This window comes from Mobula birostris, chromosome 16, assembly GCF_030028105.1.
Source record: "Mobula birostris isolate sMobBir1 chromosome 16, sMobBir1.hap1, whole genome shotgun sequence".
In the NCBI taxonomy this organism is placed as follows: domain Eukaryota; kingdom Metazoa; phylum Chordata; class Chondrichthyes; order Myliobatiformes; family Myliobatidae; genus Mobula; species Mobula birostris.
Window position 1 is genome coordinate 45,467,094 of NC_092385.1, and position 11,843 is coordinate 45,478,936.

The following is an 11,843-nucleotide window of genomic DNA, read 5'->3' on the forward strand; positions in this document are numbered from 1 at the left end:
TGGAATCCACTGTAAATGATGAATTGGAAATCCCCTTACAAGCAATATCTTATGCTGTCCTCGAGGCTTTTTACAACTATTAGCTTCAATAAGAGTACAGTGGCACAGTAGTTAGTTTGCTGTCCATTGAATCAGAGACACAAGTTTGAAACCTGTTAGCACTGGCATTAGTAATGGTATCAACGACATTACTGATTGTTATAAAAACTTATCAAGCTTTGTTTTGGGGAAGGGAAACTGTTATTTTTGGATGATAAATGCTGATATTGTCACTAAACAGTAAAGGAACATTTTTGCTATCAAAGCAGAACCCCAGATTTATTTCTTTAACATATCAGTACCATTATGAAAGGCACAGATTTCGCATTTGCTGAAGAATTAAAGGATTCCAGGTCTGTTTTGTTTTTTAAAAAAGAGTTTGAAACTGAGATATTGCTAATTGTGATTGGCACAGCATAATTGTCATGAATGTTGATTTTTGGTTTAATAAACATTTGTCTTTTACAATGTACGTAGGTAGCCATCACTTTCTTGTGAATTCACTGTAGACACACTCTAATGTCTTTATTGTTGAAGGGAGTGGCCAACAAGTATAAACTGGGAAATGAAAACTTCGCTATCAGTTGTTTCTTCTTCTATGGGGGTGGTATTTATTTAAAAAAAATATTGTGGTACTTCTAGCCTTGTGAAGATGTTGCAAATAGGACATTGCATTGCTTTGTTGTTGGAGCAGATTGATTTTAAAGTTGATACCCTGATTTAAGCTGGGCTGATCTGTTCAATTCAGAAAGCTCAGTTCTGATGCAGAGCAATGAGGTGTTCAGATTTGATTGACACCTTTTAAAATACTTTCCCCTTTTGGATTGTTTACCTTCTCCCTTAATTGAAAGTATCTGTATTGTATTTCAAATTCACCAGAAGGGAATTTGCTACTACCAGGCACAAGTATTGTTTGCTGACAGAAAGTAGTGGGTATTCAAAAATTTTGCTGGTACTTTACAGGAAAAAATCTTCAATGCAAGATTGGTCTACTCACTGAAGGTAATGACCAATTATACATAGTGTTTCTTTCACCCTATACTTCATATCATCTATTTGTTACATTGCCATTTATTATCTGGGTCATTTGATTTTTATTTTGGTGGGTGAGTTTTTAATCTCTGCAACTATATTGAATTTGAAATAAAATTTGGCACCTGATGAAATATCCTGCATGCAAGACTAATCCAAAATAGTGGTTTACATGAAGACGAGTATTAGTGTTCACTATCGGTGCTTTTGTTAAATTGACTGCATCTTGTACTGACAATGCATACAATTAACTGCCAGGGTTAGTGTCAGAGAAACTGAACTGTAGGCTCCTCTACTGAATGTTTGCTGATGCATTCAATGCAAGGTTTTTAATAAAACACTGAACTGGAAAGCATTAAACATAGAGAGGGAAATTTTGATAAGTGATAATTTTTGCTAAATTAAAGTGCAGTGTCAGTCCTGCCATTTTGGAAAAAAAATCACCATTTTAAAAAAATTTTGAGTTGGAAATTGATGCCCTCCTGTTGGGTCAATAGGAAATGATGGCAGCTGCACTGTCTTGCAGCTGCAATTAATTGGTGACTGCTATGTTTCATTAACCGTATAATGAAAAGGATTTCCCTGGAAGGCTTCGAAGACCAGGCCAGCCTCTTGTGGAGCACCACCTTTGCCAGCTTCCAACTCAATTTTTCTTCTGGACCCAGGCATCTGAATACTGATTGCTGTACCTCATTTCCTTGCAATCCCCTTGTCAACCTCTCTTCTACCTAGTCAACAGTTCCTAGCCCTGATTATTCAATTACAACTCTAAACCTAGAGGACAGTTCCGTGTCTTCAAACACTATCTTGTACGAACTGCTCATAGACACTGTCCTTGACCCTGGTGGTACATGTTTTTCAGGCTTTTGTATCTTTTGCCCAATGAGAGGAGTGGAGAGCGTCTAGAATTGGTGGGTGTTTATGATGCAGGGTGCGCAGTCTCATTTCTTACTGATAGTGAGAAGTGTAGACAGTCCATAGCGGAGGCTGGTTTCTGTGATATGCTGAGCTTGTTCACACACTTCAGTAGTTCCTTTCGGCCACAGGCCGACTAGTTGTCATACCAAGCCATGATGTATCCAAATAGAATGCTTTTATTAGTGCATCAATTAAAAGTTGGTGAGGGTCGATAAGAATGTGCCAAGTCTCCTTAACCTTCTGAATTAGAGATGCTGGTGTAATTTCTTGCTGTGATATCAATGTGGTTGGACTAGGGTAGGCTATTGGTAATAATCACTCCTAGAAACCCACTTGACCTCAGCGCAAGTGATGTAAGTAGGAGTATGTGTGAGTCCCCCTTCCCTCTTTCTGAAATATTTGAAATACAGCTGCTGTGAAGGCATCATCTGCAAACTTGTAGATAGAATTTGAGCAGAATCTAGCTGGCAGTGGTGAGTACGCAGGGATGAGAATAGAGGGTTGAGGGCGTAGCCTTGTGCAGCACCAGTGCTGAGGATATTTGTGGCAGATGTTCTGCTGCTTATCCCTACTGATTTGCCACCTGGTAGTCGAGGATCCAGCTGCAAAGGGAAGTGTTGGAGATAGTGTTGTTTGGAATTGTAGTGTTGAAGGCTGTGCTGTAGCCAAGAAAACACTGGTCTAAAGTAGGTGTCTGTACTGCCCAGATAATCTAGATTGGTGTAGGCCAGGAGAGATGGCACCTGCCATAAACCTGCTGTTCTGGTAGAGTGGGTATAAAAATTGTGTACCAGTGGGATATGTGAATTTGCACATGGGTGAAGTGGTGTTGAACTTTTTTTTTACAGCAACATTTAGGTGCAGAGTGGATGTGTGGTCCGTATTGACATTGTTTCATGTGCAAATACTCTACACATGGACTGCATCTCTGCCCTGCACCTAATTGTCAGTGTCTTTTTAACTTCAATTTTAAACTGATAGTGCATAAAGAACCAAGTCTTTCTCCATGTACAAAATGTGGTGCTTTCTTACCCATTGACAACTGTCCTGGTGACTTCTGGGATAAATACTCATTACAATGTAATTGTGCACCATCTAGAATTACTTTATCTTTCTCTATTTCAGGAGTGTCACATTCCTCCTAGCCAATCTGTTTCCTTGCGTCATCACAGAAAATTAGTGGTTGCTTTATCAGGAGGAGTTGTATTTTATTTCAGATTCAGATTTATTTATCACATGTACATCGAAACACAGTGAAATGTCATTTGCTTTAACAGCCGGCATAACCTAGGGGTATCCTGGGGGCGGCCCTAGTGTCACCACATTTTGTCACTGGTGTAGCATATCCACAATACTCCGCAGGATATCACAGAATACAAGCAACAAAGCAACAACCTCAAAACAAGCCCATTTCCTTCATATATGCATGTGTTTACTTATATTTATATCTATATTATTTTCCCTCTCCCTCACCTCAGGCCTTTGCTATTTGGGTTTCAAATTCTAGGCTACCAACCAAATTTTGGGCGCTCATCTCCTGTTCATTTTTTTTTTTAAAAAAAGGTTTCACCTGGTATTTGGCTCCAGTCTAATCATTCCTCTATGTGGATGGAGTACAAATGGCCAGCTGAGCCAGAGGAAACCTGACTGGTGTTCCATTAATACTGGATCGCAGGAACAGGAGGGACTATTGCCCAAAAGAACAGATCTTGCCATTAAACACAGAAATGTCTTGAACACGGGCCCTAAATTGACACGTCACTCATCGTTCAAGCGATAACGGATAAGTGGATGTTGGGGAGGGAACCGTGCAGTGGAAGGTTAACATCAGATACTTGCCTTTCAGGAGTACTGCACATCCTCTGCCTTGCAAATGAATAACAAACAAGCCTCAGATTTGGGGCCCTGCACCTCTTCAGCTAGCTCAGATTACCAGAACTTGGGGCATTGTGCCAATGCATATTTGGTTGTAGCTTGTGGTAGGAGGGTATAAAGATTCTCCCAAGCAGAAAGGCTCATTGTCGTCCTGTCCTTTAACATGGTAACTAACTCCTTGAATTCACTTTGCAGTCCCTTGTCACCCTTCCTGCCCGTGTTATTGATACTGATGTGGCAATGACATCTGGGAGGCAACGTTTCATTTGGGAATCTCATTCTCATCCACAGATCTTCCTCTTTTATTTTCCCCCAAACCAATGAATCTCCTATCATTACACTACTACTACTCTCTTTTGCTTTCTCCACCCCCACCTCCCTCTTTCCCTCTGAGTCACTTCAGCTTCCCCGGTAGGTCATACCACCAACAGTATCCAAAGCAATATACTTGTTATTGAGGGAATTTCTGCAGAAGTACTATGCACGGTCTGCCTATTCCTATTCCTTTTCCCTCTCCTAATAGTCACTCAGCTGTCTGCCTTTATAAGTTAGGTGTGACTACTTCCCTGTAGCTCTTGTCTATCATGACCTTATTCTCCTGAATGATCACAAGGTCATCCAGCTCCCTAATGTGTTCTCTAAGAATATGGAGCTGGATGCACTACTTGCAGGTGTAGTCACTGAAGGTCTCCCTGTGGCTCCACCTCTTTTTGCTGATGCCTCTTGAGTCAAAGACTGTATCCCTGGTCCACTCTCTCAATGGCTGCTCTGCTTAAACCTAAATGACCTAATTGACCTTTGCCTAATAATTCAAGAAGCCATCAGAAAGTGGTGACTCTTTTATGTGCAGCTTTGAAGGGAATTTTCAAATATCCCCATTTAGGACCACTACAGCTGAAATCCACAGTCATAGCCATTGTTTCTTAAGTAAGCAACATAGTCTTCCTATGGTTCTTTTATTTTAAATAAATAAACAAATAAATAAATAATCAGTCCTTAATGGTAGACCCTGGACCCCAGATTGCAGACTCAAGTCACGAGTGCAGTTTCTCCTTGGGTAAAAGGAAATGTGGAAAGCATACTGGGCTGCAGGTAAGATTGAAACACAGAGCCCTTCGACCCCCACTTTCTACTCCCCTGCTGGTGAATTTAGTCTCTGGAAAATAAATCTGAAGACCTCTAAGCAAGATTGCAGTACCAGAGGGATACCAGCCACAGCTCTGTACTTTGCTTCACAGAAACATGCCTCACCCCCACCACCACCATTTTGGATTTGGTGCTGCAGTTCAAGGACTTCATCATCCATTGCAAAGACAGGACAGTGGAGCCACTTAAAGGTAGGTGGAGTGTGCTTGTGATTAGCTGATCATGGTGCCCAGATGTGGCGGTTGTTTCAGTGCTCCTCATCTGACTTCTAACATCTAGAGGCTGGGTCATCTATTTTATCTACTGAGAGTTTTCCACCATCATCTGGTAGTGGTTCATATTCCACCCCTGGCTCATGGCACTGTGAGAGCTGAGCACAGTGAGCAGTTACAAACAATCCACCATGATGCCTTCCCGATCACTGTGGGGGTTTCCAACAAGGCCAGCTTAAAGTCTCTGACCGACTAACAGAGGAACCACCGTACTTGATCACTGTTACACCACCATCAAGAATGCTTACCGTACCATCCCACACCTGCACTTTTTGGAGAGTCCAATCACCTAGCTGTACCTCTACTTCTAGCTTGCAGGCAGAGACCGAGGTCCTCAACACCAGTGGTGAGGTCCAAGAAGGTATGATCAAGGAGGTGGGGGAGTGTTTACAGGACCGCTTTGAATCTGTGCATTGGACAATATTCAGGAATTCATCTTTGAATATGCCACATTCGCCACTGACTTCATCAAGATCTGTATGGCTGAGTCTGTGCCTTCTAGAACATATCGGACATCCCTAAACCAAAAGCCGTGGATGAAGCGGGAGCAGATTTGTGGCATTCAAGTCCAGTGATCCAGAACTATACAAGGAGTCCAGGTACATCATATGGAAGGCTATTTTAAGAGAGGAAAAATGTTCCAATGTGAAATTACAGATGGAATTAATGCACGTCAGCTCTGGCTGGGTTTGCAGGCTATTACTACTCAGGGTGAAAACTAACATCGTAAAGGTCTGTGATGTTTCACTCCCAGATGAGCTCAATGTCTTTTATGCACACTTTGAAAAAGAGAATCAAACTACACTTGTGCAAATCCCTGTAGCATCTCGTGACCCTGTGATCTCTGTCTCAGAGGTTGACGTCAGAACATCTTTCAAGAAGGTGATCCCTCACAAGGCATTGGACCCCAATTGTGTGCCTGAGAGGGAACTAAAAACTGTCCAACCTACTGGCGGAGGTGTTCAAGGAGATCTTCAATCTCTTACTGCTGCCGTCAGTAGTTTCCACCAGTTTCTAAGGGGTGGCAATCATACTAGTCCCCAAGAAGAGCAGGGTGAGCTGTCTCGACCACTATTGCACAGTTGCACTCAAATCTACTGTGATGTGCATTGCGAGGTTGGTCATGACCAGGATGAACTGCCAAAGCAATGACCTGGGCACTGCAATTTTCCTCTTGCCCCAATAGGTCTATAGCAGATGCAATCTCACTGACTCTCCACTTAGCCTTGTATCACCTGGGCAATAGCAATATCTACCTCAGGCTGCTGCTTATTGATTATAGCTCAGTGTTTAACACAATGATACCCTCAGTTCTAATCAACAAACTCCAAAATCTAGGATTCTCTACCTCTATCTGCCACTGGATTTTTGGACTTCCTCATAGGGAGACCATAGTCTGTGCAGATCAGAAATAATATGTCCACCGTGCTGACAATCAACACCGGTGCACCTCACAGACGTGTGCTTAGTTCACTGCTCTACTCTCATGTCTGCATGACTAGGCACTGCTCAAACAACATCTATAAATCCAGTAATGACCCAACAATTGGCAGAATTTCAGATGGTGACACGATGGCATACAGGAGTGAAATAGATCAGCTGGTTAGTGTTGTAACAATAATCTTGCACTCAACATCAGTTATACCAAGTAATTGATTACGATTTCAGGAAAGGGAAGTCAAGGGAATGCACACCAGTTCTCATTTTGCTCTTTATGTAATACATATATAAAAAATTAAATGTGTAACTGTAATTTATAGTTGTGTATTTTGTACTACTGCCATGAAACAGCAAATTTCACAAGATATGCCAACGATATTAAGCCTGATCCTGATTCTAACCAGATCTGCAGCTGGATCTTCAATTTCCTCACAGACACGACCCAGGCTGTAAAAGTAGTGGACAAGCTCTCCCCTACAATCACTCTGAGCACCGGTGCCCCACAAGGATCACGCGGAGAGTCGTAAAAGGAAGGTTGCTGCCAATGGCTGTCTTTTGGATCGGGACTACAGAGCGTCGTGGGAGCTGAATTCTGAAGGAAGGCAGTTTTTTTTTAAAGACTTCTTCGAGTGCAAGAAGGATGAGACTGCACAGGCGCGTGATGACAATAGGACCGTGCAGAGTGTTTAAAAAGGAGATCACCCTATACAGCGGGCAGCTGTCAGAGCGGGCAGCAGAGTGAGTGGGAGCAGAGTGTAGGGCTTTGGCTTCAATGGGCTTCGGCGGTAAATTGGAAGAGGTGAGAGCGAAGTGCCAACTCTTTTTTTTTTCTTCCCCTTGCCCACCTTTCGCGAATTGGCCCGGACAGACAGGAACAGCATGGCTCTCACAGCTAACGGTACGAGCTAACGGTTTAAAAAGTTCATCTGCTTGGCGAGGTAAGTCGGTGAGTAGACTTATTTTCCCTGTTTCATCCCTGTAGAATTAGATAGCATGCCTGCAGGGTTAGTGCTTTGTTCAGGGTGTCAGATGTGGGAATCCTGGGAGACCTCCAGCCTCACTGATGGCCACATCTGCGCCAGGTGCATCGAGATGCAGCTCCTCAGAGACCGTGTTAGGGATCTGGAGCTGCAGCTTGATGACCTACTGCTTATCAGGGAAAGTGAAGAGGTGATAGACAGGAGTTACAGGGAGGTAGTCATCCCTAGGCTACAGGGGTCAGAAAACTGGGTCACTGTCAAGAGAGGGAAGGGAAATTCCTGGATAGTGGAGAGCACACCTGTGGCTGTCCCCCTCAGCAACAAATATCTTGTTCTGGATGCTATTGAGGGGGATGACCTGACAGGGCACGCCCACGGTGACCGGATCTCTGGCACTGAGCCTGGTGGTGGTGTGCAGGAGGGAAGGAGGGAGAAGAGGAATGCGGTAGTTGTAGGGGATTCCATAGTCAGGGGAACGGACAGGAGATTCTGTGAGCCTGATAGAGATACCCGCATGGTGTGTTGCCTCGCAGGTGCCAGGGTACGGGATGTCTCGGATCGGGTCCTGAATATTCTGAAAGGGGAGGGTGAGCAGCCAGTTGTCTTGGTACATGTTGGTACCAATGACATAGATAGGACAAAGGAGGAGGTCCTGAAGAGAGATTTCCAGGAGTTAGGAAGGAAGCTGAGTAGCAGGACCTCCAGGGTAGTAATCTCGGGATTGCTACCTGTGCCACGTGCCAGTGAGGGCAAGAATACTAGGATCAGGTAGATGAATGTGTGACTGAGAGACTGGTGCAGGGGGCAGGGCTTCAGATTCTTGGATAATTGTAATCTCTTCTGGGGGAAGTTTGACCTTTTCAAAAAGGACAGGTTACACCTGAACCCGAAGGGGAACAATATCCTGGCGGGAAAGTTTAATAGAGCTGTTAAGGAGGGTTTAAACTAATTTGACAGGGGGATGGGAACCGGAATGACAGAGCAGAGGAAGAGGAAAACAGAAATAAATCTAAAATAGTGAGCAATAAAGATGTCATGAAAGACAGGCAGGTGATGGAGCAAATTTGTAGCCATTGGGATGAGCTGCAATGCAATGAAGTTGCAGTGAAATCAAGGCGAGAAGTATCAAATACTGGTCTTAAGGTGTTGTACTTAAATGCACGCAGCATAAGGAATGAGGTGGATGATCTTGCTGTACAGCTACAGATTGGCAGGTATGATATTGTGGCCATCACTGAGACGTGGCTAAAGGATGCATGTCTCTGGGAGCTGAACATCAAAGGACACACGGTGTATCAAAAGGATAAGAAGGTAGGCAGAGGGGGAGGTGTGGCTTTATTGGTAAGAAATGATATTAAATCATTAGAAAAGGGTGACTTAGGATCGGAAGATGCAGAATCTTTATGGGTTGAGCTAAGAAATCACAGGGGTAAAAGGACCCTGATGACAGTTATTTATAGGCCTCCAAACAGGTGCAGGGATGTGGACCGCAAATTACAGCAGGAAATAGAAAAGGCTTATCAGAAGGGCAGTGTTATGATAATTGTGGGGGATCTTAACATGCGAGTGGATTGGGAAAATCAGGTCAGCACTGGATCTCAAGAGAGAGAATTTGTAGAATGTCTGCGAGATGGCTTTTTAGAACAGATTGTTGTTGAGCCCACTAGGGGGTCAGCTGTACTGGATTGGGAATTGTGTAATGAACCAGAAGTGATTAGAGAGATTAAGGTGAAGGAACCCTTAGGAGGCAGTGATCATAACATGATTGAGTTCACTGTGAAATTTAAAAAAGAGAAGCTGAAATCTGATGTGTCAGTATTTCAGTGGAGTAAAGGATATTATAGTGGCATGAGAGAGGAACTGGCCAAAGTTGACTGGAAAGGGACCCTGGCGGGAAAGACAGCAGAGCAGCAGTGGCTGGAGTTTATGTGAGAAGTGAGGAAGGCGCAAGACAAGTATATTCCAAAAAAGGAGAAATTTTTTAATGGAAAAAGGATGCAACTGTGGTTGACAAAAGAAGTCAAAGCCAAAGTTAAAGCAAAGGAAAAGGCATACAAAAAAGCAAAACTTAGTGGAAAGATAGAGGATTGGGAAGTTTTTAAAACCTTACAAAAGGAAACTAAGAAGGTCATTAAGAGGGAAAAGATTAGCTATGAAAGGAAGTTAGCAAATAATATCAAAGAGGATACTAGAAGCTTTTTCAAGAATGTAAAGAGTAAAAGACGGGTGAGAGTTGATATAGGACCGACAGAAAATGATGCTGGAGAAATTGTAATGGGAGATAAGGAGATGGCAGAGGAACTGAATGAGTATTTTGCATCAGTCTTCACTGAGGAAGACATCAACAGTATACCGGACACTCAAGGGTGGCAGGGAAGAGAAGTGTGCGCGGTCACAATTATGACAAAGTACTCAGGAAACTGAATAGTCTAAAGGTAGGTAAATCTCCCGGACCAGATGGAATGCACCCGCGTGTTCCGAAGGAAGTAACTGTGGAGATTGCAGAGGCATTAGCAATGATCTTTCAAAAGTCGATAGATTCTGGCATGGTTCCGGAGGACTGGAAGATTGCAAATGTCACTCCGCTATTTAAGAAGGGGGCAAGGAAGCAAACAGGAAATTATAGACCTGTTAGCTTGACATCGGTGGTTGGGAAGTTGTTGGAGTCGATTGTCAAGGATGAGGTTACAGAGTACCTGGAGGCATATGACAAGATAGGCAGAACTCAGCATGGATTCCTTAAAGGAAAATCCTGCCTGACAAACCTATTACAATTTTTTGAGGAAATTACCAGTAGGCTAGACAAGGGAGATGCAGTGGATGTTGTATATTTGGATTTTCAGAAGGCCTTTGACAAGGTGCGACACATGAGGCTACTTAACAAGATAAGAGCCCATGGAATTACGGGAAAGTTACATACGTGGATAGAGCGTTGGCTAATTGGCAGGAAACAGAGTGGGAATAAAGGGATCCTATTCTGGTTGGCTGCCGATTACCAGTGGCGTTCCACAGGGGTCAGTGTTGGGGCTGCTGCTTTTTACATTGTACATCAACGATTTGGATTATGGAATACATGGCTTTGTGGCTAAGTTTGCTGATGATACGAAGATTGGTGGAGGGGCCAATGTAGTGCTGAGGAAATGAAGAATCTGCAGAGAGACTTGGATAGATTGGAAGAATGGACAAAGAAGTGGCAAATGAAGTACAATGTTGGAAAGTGTATGGTTATGCACTTTGGCAGAAGTAATAAATGGGCAGACTATTATTTAAATGTGGAAAGAATTCAAAGTTCTGAGATGCAACGTGACTTGGGAGTCCTCTTACAGGATACCCTTAAGGTTAACCTCCAGGTTGAGTCGGTAGTGAAGAAGGTAAATGCAATGTTGGCATTCATTTCTAGAGGAATAGAGTATAGGAGCAGGGATGTGATGTTGAGGCTCTATAAGGCACTGGTGAGACCTCACTCAGAGTACTGTGGGCAGTTTTGGTCTCCTTATTTAAGAAGGGATGTGCTGATGTTGGAGAGGGTACAGAGAAGATTCACTAGAATGATTCTGGGAATGAGAGGGTTAACATATGAGGAACATTTGTCCGCTCTTGGACTGTATTCTTTGGAGTTTAGAAGAATGAGGGGAGACTTCATAGAAACATTTCGAATGTTGGAAGGCATGGACAGAGTGGATGTGGCAAAGTTGTCTCCCATGATGGGGGAGTCTAGTATGAGAGGGCATGACTTAAGGATTGAAGAGTGCCCATTCAGAACAGAAATGCGAAGAAATTTTTTTAGTCAGAGGGTGGTGAATCTATGGAATTTGTTTCCACGAGCAGCAGTGGAGGCCAAGTCACTGGGTGTATTTAAGGCAGAGATTGATAGGTATCTGCATAGCCAGGGCATCAAAGGTTATGGTGAGAAGGTGGGGGAGTGGGACTAAATGGGGGAATGGATCAGCTCATGATAAAATGGTGGAGCAGACTCGATGGGCTGAATGGCTGACTTCTCCTTTGTCTCATGGTCTTAAGGCTGTGTACACAGCCCCCTGCTGTACTCACTGTACACCCATGATTGTGTTGCCAAGTTTCCATCAATCTCAATACGTAAGTTTGCTGATGACACAATTGTAGGCTGTATCTCGAGTAATGA